We start from the raw sequence: 20,960 nt of genomic DNA on the forward strand, positions 1-20,960 counted from the left end.
AGGTACCATCACATGGATGACAGGTATGCACTCAGCACCCATTACGTATTTTACGAGTTATCCTGCAGCTGACATTTGGCATCGCAATTTGCGATTATTCCCTTATGGATGGTTATGCGTTGTATTTCTAAATCCAGGGTGCACGTTCGTTTTGGGGGTCTGTACTCTTATACATGTATGAACTCCACATGTGGGTGGAGCAGTGTGGCATTCACATTGAGAACGTATTTATAGAGTTGAGGTTCTCATGATTCCTGAGCAATTGTGTATTATTTAACAGGTTCTTTCGACATTACAAGATGTCTGCCATATGTTATGACTATATGCATTATTTTCAAGTCCTACGTTTATGTTTATGTCTTTGCTCAATGCTTTATTTGTTCTGATTTGTGAACATACATTCACGTAATCAAGGCTTCTCTGTAAGCCGAAACATGTTGTGAATAAACACCCTTGGAACTTCGGTAACCTTGTGGAATCTGTGTCACTGAGAGCGCACGTCAATGGGAACTTTTTGCTGCAAATTGCTTACCGGCGTGCTCCGCCGGCGTGTGCGCCACCTCCCTCGGGGCCCCAGCGGTCAGAAGGAGCAACTCTGTGAGAACATATATATATATATATATATATATATATAGACATAATGTTACGTAGTAATGTTAATGTAATTGTTTTAAAATTGTTTAAGTATAGTTTGTAATTTAACACCTCATTTTGGTACTCACAGAAGGCACTTACTCATTTTGGTATTCACAGAAGGCACTTACTCATTGATGAGTAAGTGCCTTCTGTGAGTACCAAAATGAGTAACTTACTCATTTTGAGTAACTTACTCATTTTGGTATTCACAGAAGGCACTTACTCATTGATGAGTAAGTGCCTTCAGTGAATACCAACATGAGCAAGTGCCTTCTATGAATACCAAAATGGTAGTAAGTTTAGGATTTTGTCTTAAGTTAGTTCTGTGAATCGGGCCCATTGTCAGTATGCTGAGGAAGCTACTTTGAAATGTAAGTGGGGTAGAGAACAGCTCTGCCTCTTGCATCCTGGCAGGATGCCCTATCTTGCCAACAATTGGTCCCCCTTGTCTCCCTGTCTGTGAGGAATACACAAGGCCAACTGCCACTCTAATTATAGTCATGTGAATCGATAGGACAAGAAAATGTTAACGTTCTACAAGTAGCATTTTTAAAATTGTGACTTTACCATTAAAACACATTTTGAATTACAATTCTTTAGAGCCCAAACATGACATTTCTACCTGTTCCAAAACAAAAGTTTTCACTTTTTAAATGTAATCAGGTAATCCAATGTTATTCTATAGGAGAGGTTGGCCTCACAGTAGTAAAAAACGAAGTAAAGAGTAAAACGAGTAAAGAGTTTTTAACTACCAGGACATGTACATCTTATAAGTACATGTCCAACTTTTAAATACTCTGCACTCTGCTCTATAGGCCGCTTAGGACTTACCTTAGGGATGACTCATATGTATTAAGGAGGAAGGTTTAGGGCCTGGTAAAAGGTTTATTTCGCCAGGTCAAATTGGCAGTCCTAAACTACATACAGGCTGCAATTGCAGATCTGAGACATGTTTTAATGGGCCGCTTAACAGGATAGCACATTAAGTGCAGCAGGCCCACTAGTAGCATTTAATATACAGGCCCTGGGTACATGCTGTACCACTTTATTAGGTATGTACAAATAAATTAAAGGTGGCCATGAGGTGTATGCTTATTTTACAATGATTTAGGGAGAGAGTATAAGCACTTTAGCACTGGTTAGCAGTGGTGAAGTGCACAAAGTCCTAATGTTAAGAACAACTAATTCAGAAAATAGGAGGGTGAAGGCAAAAGTTTGAGGGTGACTGCAGAGAGGGCCATGTACAAGAGTATAATTTCAGGGGGAGTGTGCAGTGGTCCCCTAGACCACTGCTTACTCCACAGAGACAGTGAATACATTTTCTAAAGTGGAAGGAATCCGGAGGAGGCCCTTTCCTCCTTGCAAATAAGTTACGTCTTCAACTTACGGGTCAGTAGGTCATCAAAGGTTTGCAAACTCAATTCTGGTTGAAACCATAGATGCAGTTCTTTCCAAATAATTAATAGGGGGGTCCCCTTTCACATCCCCTTCTATTTGTGATTCAGAAATGTATGTTTACGAGTCAAAAATAACTTTCAAACTTGACTTTTGTATATAAAGAAAAGTCCTTTGGTAAATCACTGGGTTTGCAATTGCACAAGGGCTTTGTACATGGAGCCCTGGATCTAGATCCATACTGAATTGACATGTGGGGCTTGCAAATTGCCAAACTTTATTGCTTTATTGTTCAATTTTATGCTACTAACCCTGTAGAGGCCTATCAGAGCAGAATTTAGCACAGCCAAAACCACTAGTTTTGGCACAGAAAGAGAACTTCTGCGTCTAGAGTATTAAAACTGTAATTCTTAAGAATCAATTTCTATGAGACTAAATCTAGACTCTTTGGTGCCTATCGAAACAAATAGCAGTGAATGCTGTAGTCTTTCTCTTAGAACATAACTTGTTTTGCAGTATAAGTAATGAACAAGAAGTGGAGTTGTTATAACAGAGCAGATGTTTATGTAAGCTATGTAAAAGATTCTCATAAAGTAGTAACAAATTACATGTTCATGACGCCTTCATAAAATAAAGCTGCTTCACCATTTTATGTAATTCTCCCACAGAGTAGCAACATAATGAATGTACACATCCGTCAACAGATAGGATTTTCACCGACAATTTTTATAGCAATCATACAGTTAGGACCTGAAGTGAAAATTGCTGGCCAACATAGAAAAGAAACATCACCAGCTTTTCACTGCTCTTCTATTAGCCATGGCCCTCACACAGAAAAGAGATCCAAGTATAATTTTGAAAACTTCACTATAGTTTCCAATCAAACCACCAATTGTGTATTGCGTCCCACTGAAGAAGAGCTTGCTCATGAATTTGTGAGTGCTCCAGACAGAGGAACCCACAACACTAATATTTCCTTGTTCATCAAATAAAGAGAACCGAGTGACCGATTTGTCAAAGAATTTTGACAAAAACATGCACATGACCAATTTTGGATAGTACCCCCACAAAGGATGTAATCTTCATGGCTTTTCCAATGAGGACGGCCACATCCTGGTAGCAAATGCCACCCAGAACATCTGTCAGTGACCAATTATGGACTATGATCCTACACCATACCATGAGCTATACTGAAACTGTCGTCTGGTATACTATCATGTTTCCAGAAGATCACAAGTCAGTTGCAAGAGGGTGTAAGTATCCATTCCATGGAGTGGCTCAGAATCATCAAGCAATACAAAAACAGTTCTATTGTAATCACATCATCTCACTGAATCAGTCCTAAGGAATGATGTTAACTAGTATCCAATGTTTAGTTATCACGACTGGACCTTCTAAAATAGCAGATTATTTGCCGGAACGAAATATCCAGCTCCAGTAATATTTTATGCGAGCACACTAAATACCCTGAGATCTCACAATTAAGCCAGGTAGTCACACAAGGTAACCACAAGATGTGCGGGATTTAAAACCACACCTTTCTCACTTCTAGACTCAACAGAAAGACCTCATGACTAATTGAAATGTCGAAGGCATCCAACAATGATTATTAATATTGTGGTAGATACAACAAATGATAAATGCAAAAAGGGAAGAAGAAAAATTATTATTCATTTTAAAAACAATATTCTATCGAGGAAGCCAAGAATGTCATTCCACTCAATCAATATTGCCACCCTTTTCATCGGGAAGAAGAGTAAATAAAATTGAATTTTAGAAATATCAAGATGTGCCTAAAAAAATATATATATATAATTTTTTTAATACACTGATCTTGGGAATAAATATTCAGTGAGATTTAATTCAAGAAAATATCTAGTTATACTTACTAACAACATATTGTACTACTTTAGATGACTGTGACTTTGACAGATGTTTTCTGTGTAATATTTGATGCATGAACAGGAACATTGGTTCATTAGCCCTGAAGCCCTGAAACACGATTTGACTGTTTGTCAAAAAATGTTTTATGAAGTTATGAAAATCAGGATTAGGATTAATGGATATTCATGAATAAAAAGTACTTTTTAAAGAAAAAAATAACAAGAATCAAAATTGTGATATTTGCACCCCCTGGAGAGTAATTTTTTAACCAATTTGTTAAAACTGATAAAACTGTACGGGACAGGTAACCAGCACATCTGAGAAGATAAGCGTCAGGCAATATTCTTGCTTACATGTTTAATGTTGATGCTTCTTACTGAGAAAAAGTGAATAATCAGTTGTGGTGGATTTGTGTCCACCCAAGTAATAAAGTCACTATCTTGCTAAGTCCAGTCACAAGGTACAGTATTTTGCACCTCAATTCCTGGCAGCTGTGATGCAGCACAGACAGGCTTCATTTAGAGAAAATATTTAAAGCATTTAGAAGTATCACAACAGTTATTAGGTCAAAAACACAACACAGTAAAAATCCCACTCTAATTTAGAAGAGTAAACTAAATGATTCCACCATGCAAACACCAAACAAGGAGAACAGGAACTATAAAGATTTAATTGAAAATAGCATTAAGAAGTGCAAATCATTAATAGACTAGCCACAGTAAACTGAAACGTAAAAGGGAATTCATCATGTTTATGAAGAAAAACTCCTCTTTATGTGAGGTAAACCTGAAATTCAGGCTAAAGCCATGAACCTGTCAAATGGATACTTTTCATAGCCCGTCCCCTTGAAGCTCTGAAAGCTTTGAAAATTCAAAAATTTCTTTTGATGCCCAAACAAATATGAGAGTAGACGTCTAAAGTCCCCAGTATCTTAGGAGAGTGTTTTAGGACTTTCAGGGTGCAGGTACAGCTTACATACAAAGTCCAGTCTAGATCATGTTGGCACTGATCAGCTACGGTAATTCACAGAAATGTCCTCTTTAGCTTTTTTATTTTTGTAGAGCCACACAGGGTATCCGCTTCATTATCAATTAGAACCTTTTGTTCTGTTATTTCAAATGGATGGGGGTCCAACCTCCCCAGGTCCTTGCCCCAGATCACATATGCCAAATTCAGCATGCTCTTAACTCCTGATACTCCTGGATCCTTTATGATCAGTGGAGTAAAGCTTCCAAGGCTCTGACCTACCTATTTTTGCAATGGTTCCTGATTGGTTTACTTGGAGCAAGGCCCAAAAAGCTATCTGTAGAGCATTGTCAAAGAGGCAAACGTCTTCAGGTATGCTAAACATGGGCTCTGAGGACTGGGGGGTGTGTGGAGTGTACTATGATAATCTGAGTGTCCTCTAACATCTAACATTAAGCTGGAATCCAGTTTGAAGCAGGCTCTGTACACAAAACTAACCCAGAGACAAAGGTCTGATGGGACAAGCCAGTGTTCTTCAGCAACCAGATATTCTATACACAAAAATTGTTCTATCATCCTGATTGCCCCCTTTGAGGGGTGCACAACTTTTACATGTGCTCCAGACAAACCTGTCTTGTGGGATTTAACAGTGGGGTTCAACGTGGGGGAGGGGAGCACATTCCCAACCTGGACATTCTTTTGCACTCAGAGAAGTCATCTAGTGATCTTAGCCTATTCAGGTCACCCTAATGTGTGTTCATGTATGGAATTTCACACTGCATTCACACCTCATTCAATGATGAGTGCTGGCTGGGAATAGCTGGAGACCTAATGCAAATTAGCGTACTGAAAGCTCAGCCAGGGAAATGGTAACTTTCTAAAAAGGCACCTTTTCCTAATATATATTAAAATTCAACGTATCCATCAATTGAATAACATTTAACATAGTAGTTTAATACTTTTTCTAGAAAGTTAGCAGTAGAAGTATTTTAATCTGTAGTCTGGTTTTCTACACAGGACAGCTGGGCCTGCCCCATTGAAAATTGTTCTTTAATCCTTGTCAATTTGGAGACAAGTTAACAATAATGTTCTACATGTCCCACTGTTAGACCTGGCATCATTGGTGTGGGTCTCCCTTCCTCTTTTCCCTTCCTATCTTTTATGTTGGCTGGATTTAGATGCTCTGGGCACCGTGCCACTGCTAATCAGTGCCACAACGCGAATGCTCCCCGTGTAGATATGACTGTATGAATTAGGATAACCATAATGCCTAGGTCTGTGTAGTATGTTCTAACAGCGAGTACCCTCCATTTCACTGTTACTACTGTGAAACTATCCGTTCACATAGGCCAGAATAAGCAGGTTGAGGATTATCTTCTATAATCCTATCTCACCCCCAGAACCTGATAGGAACTTCGAGTTTGATATGTTTATGCGCAGGACATTGAGATACACCTTTTAGCAAGAACCATTTATATATTCCATGTTTGAAAATGCCTCTTCTGGAAACACAGTATTTTCGTGTCTGAGCATTCCTGTGGACTTTGCTAGTATGTGTATTGGCCGCCTGGTTTTGGAGCAGCAGGGCCAGCTGGGTCAGACCTGGCTGGGGAGAGAGATCAGTATTCAAAGCATAGGGAGGGGTGATTCTTTGATCTGAGCAAGGCCGTGCCTGGTAAGGTGAATGATGGCTCCACCCCCCCACTGGGCATCTGATAGCAGACCCCCGCATTCCGAAAGGGCAGGATGTCGCCTCGTAAACCAAGTGCTCCCCGACCCCATCGAACTGGTTCTGACTGGATGTAGTGATTTGTGGCTTTGGAGAACAAAGACTTTTTAGGTAGAAAACACTTCGCTGGAACTTTGTCCAGGGGTGTTCCTTCTGGATGTCAAGACGAAACTCTGTCCGATTGAACAGAGGAAAGGACTTTTGAAACTTTCAACAAGCTTGCTGCAGAAACTACCCTAGGGCCTGCATTGAGAGCGCCTCCTGCCGAAGTCTCGGGGACATTAGACTTCACCCTGTCAGCCGTCGGAATTCCTGTGCGAGGAATTCTGCTTGCAGGTGAGGCCTCCGTCGAGTAATCCAGAGCCTCTAGTTCTACTGTGAGGAGCGCGGACTGGGAACCTTCGCTGAATCAGTGTGGGCCACTGCAGCTAAGAGAGAGCTGCCGCTGCTGAGAGCCCGCCTGAATTTGAACCTTCACAAAAGTGACGCAACGGCGGCATAAATGAGGTGCAAGGGCTCATAAATATGCCCCTAAATTTCTGACAGAGGGGACAGGGATGGGTGGGGGGGTTCAACTGCGCCGGCCACCAGAGATCTGCCCATGGGATGAAGGGGTTAAAGAACATCACCTCCATTTTATTAGCATTTAATTTCAGGCAATTGTCTGTCATCCGGGAGGCAATCTTGATGAGGAAATGCCTGAAGCTGTCAAACGCGGCCTTTGCAGTGTCTTTGAATGAGAACACGAGCTGCGTATCATCAGCGTATGAGATCCTTCTCACTCCACAGTGTTCCACTACAGATGCCAAAGAAGCAGGATAAACATTAAACAGGATGGGGCTCAACGCCGAGCCCTGAGGTACTCCACATACCATGGAACAGGAAGAGGAGACATGAGGGCGCAGAAAGACCTGCTGAGACCGTGCATCCAGAAATGAGCGGAACCAGTTCAAGATAGTTCCCGCGATACCCAGCTGTGCAAGTCGGTCAAAAAGGATCAAATGAGAGACCATATCAAAGGCTGCGGACAAGTTCAATAGCACAAGCATGGCACAGCTACCATGGTCAAGGGATTCTCGGATGGTTTCCGCCACCCCCAGCAGAGCAGTCTCAGTCCTGTAGCCCGTCCTAAAGCCCGACTGGGAGTCATGAGGAAGGTTATTGGACTCCAGGAAGTCAGATAACTGTCTCTGAACTTCCTTCTCCAGAATTTTTGCAGGAGCGGGCAGGAGCGAGATGGGACTAAAGTTCTTAAGTATGCCAGGATCCGCATCTTCCTTTTTAAGAATAGGCAAAACAAATACTTTTTTCCATACAGAGGGATAACTACCCGACGTCAGAGAAGCATTCCAGATAAAATTCAAGTGGGGATTGAAAAAAGGAGCCAGCAGTTTGAAAAATCTAGCTGGACAAGAATCAAGTGGCAATCCTGATTTGGTTCTTACCAGGTCCAGAAGGGACAATTTCGGACAAAAAGGCCGAGATTTGGGCCAGGAGCTAGGAGAATCAGGAGACAAAGAAGTGGTAGTATGAGGCTCTGGCACAGAGAAGTAAGAGTATATGGATTGAACCTTCTCCTTAAAAAAGTTCAACAGATCTTTACATAAATCGGCTGATGGCATAATGGTGCGCATTGTAGCTTGAGGTTTCATAAAGTCTTGCACAATCTTAAAAACTTCCTTGGAGGAGTTGTCAGACTCTTTATTTGGTTAGCTAAATAATTCTTGATAGCCAGACGTTTGAGGGTATGACTTTTTTTAGTGCTGTTTTATAACCACTCTTCGCATCCAAGTCATACATTTTTCGCCAGATACGCTCCAACTTTTTTGCATGCGCTTTTCTCTAAGCGAAGTTATGAAGAGAACCTGGGAGCGAAAGGCTTTTTCCTGGTGATTTTGTTTTAATAGGAGCAATGATATCAAGGGAGGTAGTAACCCACTTATTTAAAGTGGATGCATCCACACTGGGATCACCGATCAGCAGAGGTGGGGTATTCTGAAGGGAGGAACCTATGTACTCAGGGGTAACCCTCTTCCAGTTTCTCTTCTTCACATATTCTGGCCTCGAACTATATTTCCCGCAATTTATCGTCAGGCTGAACGGAACCAACCAATGGTCTGACCATGTTAATGGCAGGCAGCCTCAACCTTAAGTGTAGGATCATTTGAAAAATAAGATCCAACATGTGACCTGCTCGATGCATGGGGGCCATGACCAGCTGAGTCAAATTTAGTCCCCCCAGCATATCAGCCACTTGGCGTGCCAAAGTGCAATCCACATTGTCCATATGGACATTAAAATCGCCAAGAACTGTAAAATTTGCATGTCTCAAAGAGAGGTCGACTATAATGTCTCCCAATTTAGAGAGATGAACAGATGCTGAGTCCAGAGGTCAATAGACCAAAATGCCCGCAAGAGTCTGCCCTGGTGAAATTTTAATGAAAAACAACATGGCCTCAATTAACCCTATGTTCTCAATTTTTTTACATGAGATCTCCGACATGTCTTTCAAGATAATAGCAAGGCCTCCTCCCCGCCTATTATCCGCCCGATTGACCATGGAGATCTTAAAACCTGCAGGTAACGCAAGCAAAATATCAGGGTTGGATGTCTCTCTTAGCCAAGTCTCTGTTAGGAACATAAAGTCCCAGAGATTGGACTCAAGGGAGAGCCAAATGTCCTCCGTATGTTTGGGGAGCGACCTGCAGTTTACCAAACAGGCTCTGATAGGGGTCTTATCATCACCAATACCAATAACTGATGACTTGGCACCAACTACCTCTGCACCCTGTTTCACCTCTGACCCCCTCAAACCCCATAGAAGCAGGACTTGCATTGGTATGCCTGATCCCAGTTTACCAAGCAGGAGTCAGGCCAAATGGGATTGGCACAGCGCATCACATTCAAATCCATTAACTGCTTTCTTGTCCAAGTGGTTCTTAAACAAGGGCCATTTAGGGCAGCATGGCTGGCGCTGGCCGCAGTCCGGATGGGCGTAGAAGGGCTTGCCTTAGGGGCACGGGAGCTGCGGTCCGTGTAGCAGTGGCCAAAAATAGGGGGGAAAACCAGGTCTGGCGAGCGACTAGAACGCCAACCAAAATGGCGCCCGAGAAAGGCCCTACCGCAGGTGGAAAGATGGCTGCCAAGTAGGCAGAAGAAAGAGAGGTTACAGCATCCTGCAACAAGCAGCAATGCCGTAAAAAAGGCACAGAAATAAACAGTGACAGTACAATTTTGCAGCAATAGGTAGGTAAAATACAAAATTTAAGCAAGTTTAAAAGCAGTTAAAATGACCCTAAGCGCTGTTTGTGTTGAGTACAGAATTGAAGAAAACGCTGTCAGCAAAGCATCTGCCACAGCCCTACTGACCGCCGCTGCGCATCCGTTTAGCGGTGGCCATAAATAGGGGAAGAAACCAGGTCTGGCAAGTGACTAGAATTCCAACCAACATGGCGCCCGAGAAAGGCCCTACTCCTGGTGGAAAGATGGCCGCCAAGTAGGCAGAAGAAATCGCTGCTGTGTCTCAGTTGGTTAGGACTTAGATCCTTGACATGGTTAGGGGAAGAGGCAGAGAAATAGTGAACAGGCTAGCTTGAGTTGAAAAGTTAAATAGTTCAACATTGACAAAAGAGCACTTGTGAAGGATCTCTACTCCAGAGACAAGTTGCAAACACCATTTGCGTTTGCTTCCTGGATATTGACCCCCATGAAGGGCATGATGATCACTGTAAAAAGGGGAAATTACAGAGTTATGAGGAACATTTCCATGTTCCAAAGAGCATGTTTATCTTCATGTATGTTGATGCTGAGGAGAGGGCAAGGAAAATAGGCAAAGCAACGTAGTTTAGCTGTCTGCAGATGAAGCAGAGATGAGAGTCTGTGTATTCAATAATTAATATGCCCAGTCATTGTGAAGGCACCTTCCTAGGAAATCCCACAATGTAATGACTACGAAATTCACTGAAACCCTCACAGAGACTGAAAAAATGTGTTATGGACTAAAGGTTTTGCTGATCATGGTTAAAAGTAAATATGGAGTCCAGGATTGAACTTTGGTGTTTGCCTCCTTGTGTGTTGAATGATCCTTGCTGTGGTACCAACCGCCCCCACAACACTGTAGTGAAGATGCTGTAGGTCAATGATGAATTCACTCCAGCTTTATTGTAGAATAGCTACACAGCAAAGGTAAATCTATACAGATCCGCATCAGACTCCAACTGCTCCACGAATAGAACAGAGCGAACAGAGCTACAGCTTAAGGCTGTTGCAACCTAAGGTAGAGAAAGGAGATATAACATATCCTCCTTTCTCACTTAAAAAAACCCCAAAAAGATAAAACTATAAAACTGGAATAAAAAACAAAAAGATACATACAATATTAGAAAATATTAGAAAATAGGGAAAACATAAAAAATTGCATTTCACATACGGTACCTTATGGGAATAACACTTTTCTTCCACTTCTCCTAAACGGAACCTCAGGAGGTTCATTAACCACCAGATCAGGAGACGCAGAAGAAGAACATGGAATAACATTCTTAATTTTTACAACCTTACACACATTCCACCACTTTCCCCCTTCAACTTGAATAGAATTCCTTCCCACCTTAGTGACAGCAACGGGTGCACCAAACTTCCTCTCACCCTTCTTGACATGAAAAGGAGACTTAATCCGTACCATGTCTCCAACACCAACCGAAATCATCTTTACACTTTTTTTTTGGTCAAACCATGACTTTTGTTTGTGTTGTGAACAAGAAACATTTTCCCTCACCAACTCCATAAGAGAATCGATATCAGTAGGGACTTTTGTAGTAGAGTGGGGAGTGGTCCTGTAAAACCATAACATGCTTTCCAGAGAGTTGAGAATGTCCAAATTCCCAGATTTGGCCCACCTAATGCAGTCCCCCACCACTCTATTCATACGCTCTACAAGCCCATTTAAATAGGGATGGTAAAGTGAACTCTTTACATGTTTGATATTGTAGGACAATAGGAAATTCCCAAAGTTTAGGCTGGTGAATTGAGTGCCATTATCTGTCCCCAAGGTCTCTGGAAACCCCTCCCACATGAAAGCTTCTTTAAGGAAAGAACTGATGATATTAGTGGAAACCTCCTTGACAAGTTTTATTTCTGCCCATTTCGAGGCATAGTCAATAGGAACAAGAATGTAGCGACATCCACCAGGTAATATATCAAGAGGCCCCATGATATCTAAACCCACTTTGGACCAGGGTCCTACAGGCCATTCAATGGAAATCAGCGGAGGTGTAACTACTTTCAACCCTTTATTCGCCGACCGGCAAACAGGGCACATATCAACAATTTCATTGATTTGATTGTCCATGGAAGGCCACCAGAAACATTCACAAATACGTCTTCTAGTGAGTGTGGACCCTAAATGACCATCATGAGCACTTGTAATAATGCCCTTCCTAAGATCCTGCGGAGGAATGAGTCTGTCAGCACGAAGCAAAATTCCCCCTTCCAGGGAAATTTCTGATTGAACTTTCCAACAGGGCTGTAAACTTTGAAGACGAACACGCTCTCTCGGCCATCCTGATCTAACAAACTCACAGACTTGCTGCAATACATCATTATCGGAAAGAGCTTTTAACCACTCATCTTCTGTGCCAACACCATGCTCCCGTAAATCAATTGAGGCTATAAGACAGTCATCAGAATCTTCCTCACCACAATCAGTCAAATCAGGGTCAATCTTTCCATCATCCATGGGAAAACGAGACAAAAAGTCAGCCCTGACATTCCTGCCACCTGAGACATGTACAACATCAAATTGGTACTGCATACGGCATGACGCCATGCGAAGAATTCTAGGGGAACAAGATTTTCCTGTACCCGAACTAAGAATATTGATCAAAGGCTTGTGATTATAGTCCTCAGCAAAAAACGCTTTCCCCAGACGTAAGGACAGAACTTTTCAATCGCCCACAAACAGGATAAGAGTTCCTTCTCAATGACAGAGTATTGAAGTTCACTGCTTCTTAGAACACTAGAGGCAAAAGCAACCGTATGTTCAGTACTGTGATCATTTTGTGTCAGCACAGCCCCCAACCCTACTTAATTCGCATCGACTGTTATGCAAGATGGCAAACTCGGGTCGTAAGGCTTAAGAGCAGAACTATTTTTTAAGCAATTTTTAACAGAACTCAAAGCAGAGGCACATTCATTGCCCCATTCAAAAACTACACCTCTTCTGAGGAGAGAACTGATAGGATTAGGGATAAACTTAAAATAGCACTCCAGAAGTGCAAGCACAGACTTGAAACCTGTTTTATCAACCGGGGCAGGAGCGTGAGTGATGGCATCTAGCAATCCTTGCCTTGGCCTGATACCTTCACAATAGAACAAAAAAACTCCCACATGACCTATAGTGATTTCATTATGGCTATAAAAAGCTCTAATGGGCTTCCTAAATTATACAAATCAAAACCTACTACATACTTTCATGTTATTAATTTTATTCAAAACTTATTCTTTTTTTCCTTTTAAATATTTTGTTCAAAGCATATATTTCTTTTTTTAATCACATTGATATTACTATTTTATAGTGCACTTTTTTTTAGAATATAAAACATGATACAGCATCATTTTTGTGAGTAAAGTGAGAAAACAATGTTTTTTACATATATACAATTAAAACATGACACACATGTAAACAACACATTTGATGGTACGAATTTCGTTATACATGTATATACTTTCAATAGTATGATAGTTTTGTCTTTTTCCCATCAAGAGACAGAAACAAAAAACTTTTTAAAGGAAAAATCGAATCATAACGCACCTCTCATACCATTCTAACATCACTCAAACCAGTCATACATACACACTATCAAACTAATTTTTTTCCACCAGGCTTAAAAAAGCATGCTACCACACTACATGATAGAACTCTTGTTTATCCATCCATGGTGTGACCGTCAGCCGGGGGTACATATAGCCAACGTACGTTTCAGTGGATTCAATTTAGGTAATATCCATCTTCCTCAGGGCCATCCACTTTCTATTCATAATCTCCCTAGTAGAGGTGCGATGTAGAAATCCTGATGAAGTGATCAGGAACTTATCTTTTCCTGCAATACACTGTTTCCTTAACAGTCAGGAGTCATGTCCTGGTTAGGGTACTTCTTACTGCATAGGGGGTTGGTTTATAGATATGACATGGTTGATCCTTGTGTCTCAGCACTGTATGATTCAAACATCTTAGAACAGGAAATCTTTAGGGATGATATCTTCCAGTACGTTGTGAAATAGATCTTCGGCGCTAGCTCCTAGTTCGATCATTCAGGCTGCATTCATTGTGGCAGCAGTCCTCCTTTGTCGGAACAAATAATTCTGCTTGTCCCAAAAAACAGGCCTGATACCTTCCCCGGAAATAAGGTGACCTAAATATTCAATTTCATCACAAAGAAATCTACACTTTTCCGACTTAACCACTACACCAGGTTTTTTTTAAAATCTCAAAGACCTTTCTAAGTACAATATCGTGCGAAAGAACATCTTCAGAGTGTATTAAAACGTCATGCTGAAAGACTAGGACTCCGTCAACACCACCCAACATATTCTGCATAACTTATTGAAAAACGGATGCTGCAGAGGCAAGCTCGAAAGGCATCCGTTTGTACTGGAACGTACCCAATGGTGAGGCAAAAGCCGTGAGAGGGCGTGATTCTGGATCCAATTCTATCTGATGATATGCGCACGCTAAATCAATTTTTGAGAAATAACGTGACCCCCTAACAAATGCAAAAAGGTCATCAATTTTGGGTAAGGGGTGAGAGTCGGCCCAGATCTCTCTGTTGAGAGACCTCAAGTCAACACAAACGAACAACTTGCCACATTTTTTGCGCGTGACGACTAAGGGTGAAGGCCAGAGTGATGACTCCATAGGTTCAATGATCCCTTGGTCGCACAGAGAATTGAGTTCAGACTCTAGGTCGTCTCTCACACTGAAAGGTACACCTCTCAATTTATGTTTTATTGGAACTGCTCCATCCCTTACAAGAATCTTGTGTCTGAACCCTTGTCTGGTTCCAAGATTCTTTGAGAAAACAGAAGGAAAACGTTCATTCCACCCTCTTAAATTTTGATCATCTGAGACAACAAGAACTTGTTCAGCTGCACCCGGTTTTAGAATCATTCTGAATAAACCCTAATGATACCAGCCCAGAATGTTCAACCCTTTGATGGCAACATAGATCTTCCCCCATATTTTCCTCCCCTTGAAAATGAGTTCATCCTCAAAGAATCCTAATAGCTCAATTTTGCGACCCTAATACAAGTAAGGAGATTGAGAGTTCTATCTCCCCAGGTCTCATTGAACAATTTTTGTGTTATCATGGTGATTCTAGCCCCTAGAGATTTATCTCCAACACCAATTTCAACAATAGGATCAACGCATTCAGAGGAGTCACGTACATTGGAGATAGCATCATGAGCATCGACAACTACAGAAACTACATCAGAATCTGATTCCTGATCTGATTCTACTACACATGCAACAGTTCTTCTACGATTTTTCTTCCTCAAGCAAACTTTTTCAAAATGTCCGTTTTTTTACAGTAATTGCAAATTGCATTGGCTCCTGGACATCTTCCCCCTTTTTGATGAGGTGGGTTCCCACAATGGTAACACATTTGCTTGACATTTTGGAATTCTGGCCTAAAGGTTGAACCACCTTTACTAATATTAGGAATCTTTGAAGAACTATTTTTTGAAGAACTTTGTTGAGGTGCAGAAAGTTTGCTCTTATTGTTCTCAGCAACCACATTGACAGAATCAACTGACTTAACCTCAAGCTACTTCAGTGAAACTTGAGATGTCTCGATGCTTTTGGCAATTTTAATTGTTTCTTCCAACGAAGGATTAGCTAAAGATAACAACTTTTGCCAAATTTGTTTGTCTCTACAGTGGCACACAAATTGATCCCTGATTAATTGGTCTGTAAATGTGTCAAATTGACAGACAGAAGCTAACATACATAGAGCTGATATATATGAATCAACATCCTCGCTTTCACCTTGTCTCTTAAGAAACTTGTGCCGGAGAACCATCAAGCTAGGTTGTTTGTCAAATATTGTTTTGAGCTTCAAGATGGTGTCCTGGAAGACATCAATTTCTTCTCCTGGAGGATGATTAATTTCAGGAAGATGTTGAAAAATAGACCTTCCCTCAAATCCTAGGGAATGAAGTAAGAGGAATGTCTTACGTTCACTATTAAATCTTGAAGCACCTATGGCACCAAGGTAGGTTTGAATAGCATCAAACCATACCTCCCACCGAACAGAAGGTTCACCAGGGGATTCAAGAAAAGAGGGAGGAGGTGTTACAGATTGCATGACGTGAAAAAGCAAGAGGAAAAGAAAAATAAGAGAAAAAAAATAATAAAATAATGTATAGAATAGAAACAATTTGAAAAGAGAAAGAGTAATGTCAGAAGCTGAAATTAGGAAGGATGAAAATATGAAATTAGTGTGCTAAAAAAAATAATCTCTGTTTGTTATTCACACTAAACAGGTGTGCAAATAGCTATGAATACAAGAAAATGCTGAGAAATGATATTATTGTAGAAATGGACGTGCCGATCGTCGTGGTTGGCTCAAGGCTGGTGTGCAGAACTCTGTTTATCATCTGCACTAAGCAGGTGTGCGAATTACCGTGAAAACAGGTCAAATGAAACTTGTTCTGCAAGTCTCCGTTTATTATCCGCACTAAATAGGTGTGTGATTCACCGTGAAAACATGTCAAATGAAACTTGTTCTGGAAGTCTCCGTTTATTATCCGCAGTAAACAGGTGTGCGAATCACCGTGAAAACAAGAAAAGGCTGATGAATGAAAAAAAAAACCTGGTAGGACAGACGTGCCGATCGTCGAGATCGGTAAAATATAAATAATTCCTTTTTCTAAAGTGGAAAGTTTTCGTCCGTATTGAAAACTGCTTAATACGAGGCCTTGAGGGGTTGCTAGGCAAACAATGGAGCGTAGCTTGGAGCGTACAGGACAGGCAGGTCAGGCAGGCTGAGGCCTACTGTTGCGCATGTGTAGGGACAAACTGTTGCGCATGTTCAATAAAGTTAAGCCGCAAAGTTGGACGATGGAGAGACGGATCCCGAAACGCCGAGAACTGGAGCAGCGCCTCCCTGACGACACTAGGAACCGATGACAGGTGAGGTTTGCGATAGGGTGTAATCCTGTGACGGAGACAATAGGGATAGACCCGTGTCAGGGATATGTTCACATAAATAAGCAACGTTATCGCTCTTGTCTGGCGCTGGATCATTGAGTAATAGGAGGTGGTGCAGGCTCTTTTAACGATGCGGTGTGAGTCGTATGGCAGAAATAAAGAACAGTCTTACCGCATGTAGATAAGATCAGCTGCACGTCGGGTCCTGAATGTGGCTGTGTAGCTAGATCGTGCCACAAATTGTAGTGAAGACGCTGTAGGTCAATGATGAATTTACTCCAGCTTTATTGTAGAATAGCTACACAGCAAAGGTAAATCTATCCAGATCCATATCATACTCCAACTGCTCCACGTAACCACTTCAAATCTTCACCGCAATGAACGACTAAGTAACTAGGCAACCTCTTGACATTCTACTTGATGTCACCAAGAATAGAACAGGGTGAACAGAGCTGCAGCTTAAGGCTGTTGCAACCTAAGTTAGAGAAAGGAGATATAACACACTACTTATTGGTATACTTATTGTCAAACACTAATAACAAGAAGGCATCATGTTTAGTGGCAACATGTTTTGAGGAAGTTCATTTGAGACCCAAAAAGTAAACAGTCAAAAGTCAGTCACAGAATAGTACAGGCTCCCGGTCTCGGATGAGAGTTACCTGTGTCATATATGTTTCTTGAGGCCTTTGAATTGCATTTAATTCTGCTCATCTTTCCCCTTCTCAGTTATGTTATGTCACCTTATGTTATTCTTCAACCAAGGTATTCTAGGATCTTCTTTCAGACCTTTCATCTCATTCGTCTCTTCCGCCATCTCATTATATTCCTCCCGTGAACTGAGCATAATTTGTAATCATAAATGCACAGAGAGGGGCCCCACCACTCCAAGAGACAGGGTTTGTATTAGACTTAACGGTCAAAAATAATTTCCCTGGGAGATCATTAATCGTGCTACTAAAATTCCAAACACTGCTTCAGTCACCTCACATTCATACACCCAGTCTTGAAAGAGCCACATCTTATATGAATAACTTTGTATCAACAAATTTAATACCGAATATTGTCTCACATTAATTATTCAGTAAAATTCAATATGTGAAAAACAATCTAAAAACGAGCACAAAGAAGCTCACAAAGGTACATAAGATAAAAAAGAGAGAAAACACATAAGACATTCACAGTTGTCATAAAATTATGTTAATTTGTTGGAATCCATGAAAGTAACACATTGTAGAAACAAATCACTTTTCAAACATGTGATACTGTGTTCCCCAAATTTACCCATCACTAGACGTCAACTCATTTCGGTGGACCTCTTCAGGACAACAAGAATATTTTACTCCTAAAGATTTATACAGTAAAAACCGGTGCTTGCGCTCGAGTAAAACGGGAAAAATTTCACTTGAACCATTGTTCAATATTGAAAGCAAATCAAAATACTTCTTTTTGTATCATACAGCCACTGAAATTATTTTTTTAAACATCCAGTGGTACACAGTGTTTCTTAAAATCACTCGCTATGCTTCATGTTCATACCATAAGGTTTCAATATGTGATCTCCCTGCTCTCAATCCAATGTAAGTCAGAACAGCCTCCCTCAGCTAGTTGAGGATGAATGAGGAAGCTTAAAAGCCTTCCAATAAAATACATGCTGGGCAGACAGTGTATTCAATATATCTGTCCCCGTACCCAGTGTTTACACGGGAGGAAAGACAACCAACAGAGAGCTTTGGTGCCTCTTTGTACTGGGACAGGCATATTGAATGCGATATCTGCCCAGCAATTATTTTATTCCACTATAAGTTATGGAAGTCAGGGGTGACTTGAAATATCCTTATAATGAACAACAGTGGGGACTTTATTCCTTATAATGCATGGTCACACCATCACATTTTGCACAAACCACTTAATCCTTGGTGCACAGCTCTTTCATATGAAAGACAGAGATATTTGCAAACATGAAAAACAAACATAGAATCTCTAGTGCAAAATGACAACAGCTATTGTCATTGCAAAAAGATATTAGAATCAGTTTAATACATGTCAATTCGTTTTAAAACAAAAGGTGCAGGACCTCAACATTAGTAGAAACAGGAAGGAAGATGTCAACTTTCCTATAATTAACTAAAGCATTCAAAACATGTTGGCATACATCTCTCCTTTCTGCTTGCTATTTGTACAGCTAGAAAAGAAAGAAAAGAAATGTTTAGTTGCGTTCTTTGAACAGCTGCCTTCTTTATGCTCGGTGACCTCACTTGCCTTTCCCCTTGGCTGCTGGCTCTGGCAGCAGCCATTGTGATAGCAGAACTCAACTGTATTAAGTTATTACAGTTGAAAGGCTATTTCATTTATTTATAAGTAGCCGACTGGGTGTGTTACAAGTCATCTATTATAATGAAATTAGAAACATGCTTTATATACAGGGATTGCAGCATCCCATATATTACAAGCACATATTGAAACCACTTACAAATTATTTTCTATTGCAGAATGACTCAGAAAGTGCAAGTAGAGAGTGGGAATTGAACATTTCAGACTGTACAGATAGGGCTTAACAGAAAGGCGTAGGGATGCAGGGATATACTTAAGTGGTATGTAATTATCCTACAATGGATTTATGACATTTGCATCATCTCAAGGTTTGACATATGGTAGTGATTTTGCATTGGCTTTTTCTTTGCAGGTGAACACTCAACTTGTTCTTTCTTATTTTAGGTGTTTTCTTTTTTGTTTACTGTTGCTTTCTAGTCCCCTTTCCCCTAGGGTAATTCTTCTTTCTACTGCGTTATCGAAAATCAGAAGGTTACTTGAAAGATCATGACAAATTGAGGGTCCATGCTGCCTCTGCAATCTTAGCAGAGAGAAGAATGTGTTGGTGTTCTCCACGTTGTAGGAAAAACAGGATTTAAGAATAGCTTGTCAAAGTATATTTTAGCTTTGTAGGCAATGCAGCCCTAGTATGCTGATTCCCAAGCACAGAAAGCTGGGTCCAGTTCTGTGGGCCCTCTTTCTCCAAGTCCGATATCTTTACAGATTAAGAAAGTGGGCTTGAATTTAGAGAAGGTCTACCTAGCTAAGGAATAAGAATGAGAAAAATTTCCTGATGGATAGGCACTGGATAAGGCTATCTCCTCTCTGTTCTAGGCAGGTCACTCCCACGCCGCACAGCATCACCTGTGTGTCCGTGACCCTGCACCCTGGGCTCGCGACCACAGCCGTGAGTTTGATTCCCCTGTAGGTATCTGTGCTCCCTCTGCCCCTTTTGGACTGTGTGCCTTCCGGTTATTATTCTGTTCAGTTTTATTCTGTGTGCCTTCTGTTTTTTTATTCTGTATTTCTGTGTCAGCTGTCCTCATCTGTATTCATTTTTTGGACTGTGCCGTTCAGCTCTCCCTTTCCCTCCGCTGCGTCCCCTGCGGCCCCGCCCCACCCGCTTGCCCATTTGTCCCGCTCCCGCCTCCCAGCTGGTCCTCCCTCCCACCTCCGCTTCTTATGGCAGCTGCAGCGAGATGAGGGGAGCGACCCTTGGCGCTGTTCCAGGCAGGTCGCTCCCCACGCCGCACAGCACCACCTGTGTGTCCGTGCCACTGCTCCCAGGGCTCGCTACCACTGCTGTGAGTTTGAGTCCCCTGTAAGTATCTGTGCTCCCTCTTCCCCTTTTGGACTGTGTGCCTTCTGGTTATTATTCTGTTCAGTTTCATTCTGTTTTATTCTGTGTGCCTTTTGTTTTTTTATTCTGTATTTCTGCGTCAGCTGTCCTCCACTGTATTCATTTTTGGGACTGTGCCGTTCCGCTCTCCCTTTCCCACCGCTGTGTCCCCTCCGGCCTGCCCCCCCACTCACCCATTCGTCCCGCTCCTGTCTCCCAGCTGCTCCTACCTTCCACCTCCCCTTCTTATGGCGGCCGCTGAGCAGCCGCACGCAGCAGGCGCGCCGCTGGCGCGCCGAAGGCACGCCTAAGGCAATCCCGTCTGCGCCCGTCCACACCTGGACTGTGCCCAGTGCCACACTCCCTGGCCCCTACACTCACCACGACGCCGCTACGATACCAGCAACCTCCACGCACTCAACTCCAGCCGCTCATACACCTGCGTCCGGGCCACCCCGAAGCGCACCCAAGGACCCTTCTCCTGCCGGAACTGC

Source organism: Triturus cristatus, chromosome 5_2, assembly GCF_964204655.1.
Source record: "Triturus cristatus chromosome 5_2, aTriCri1.1, whole genome shotgun sequence".
NCBI lineage: Eukaryota > Metazoa > Chordata > Amphibia > Caudata > Salamandridae > Triturus > Triturus cristatus.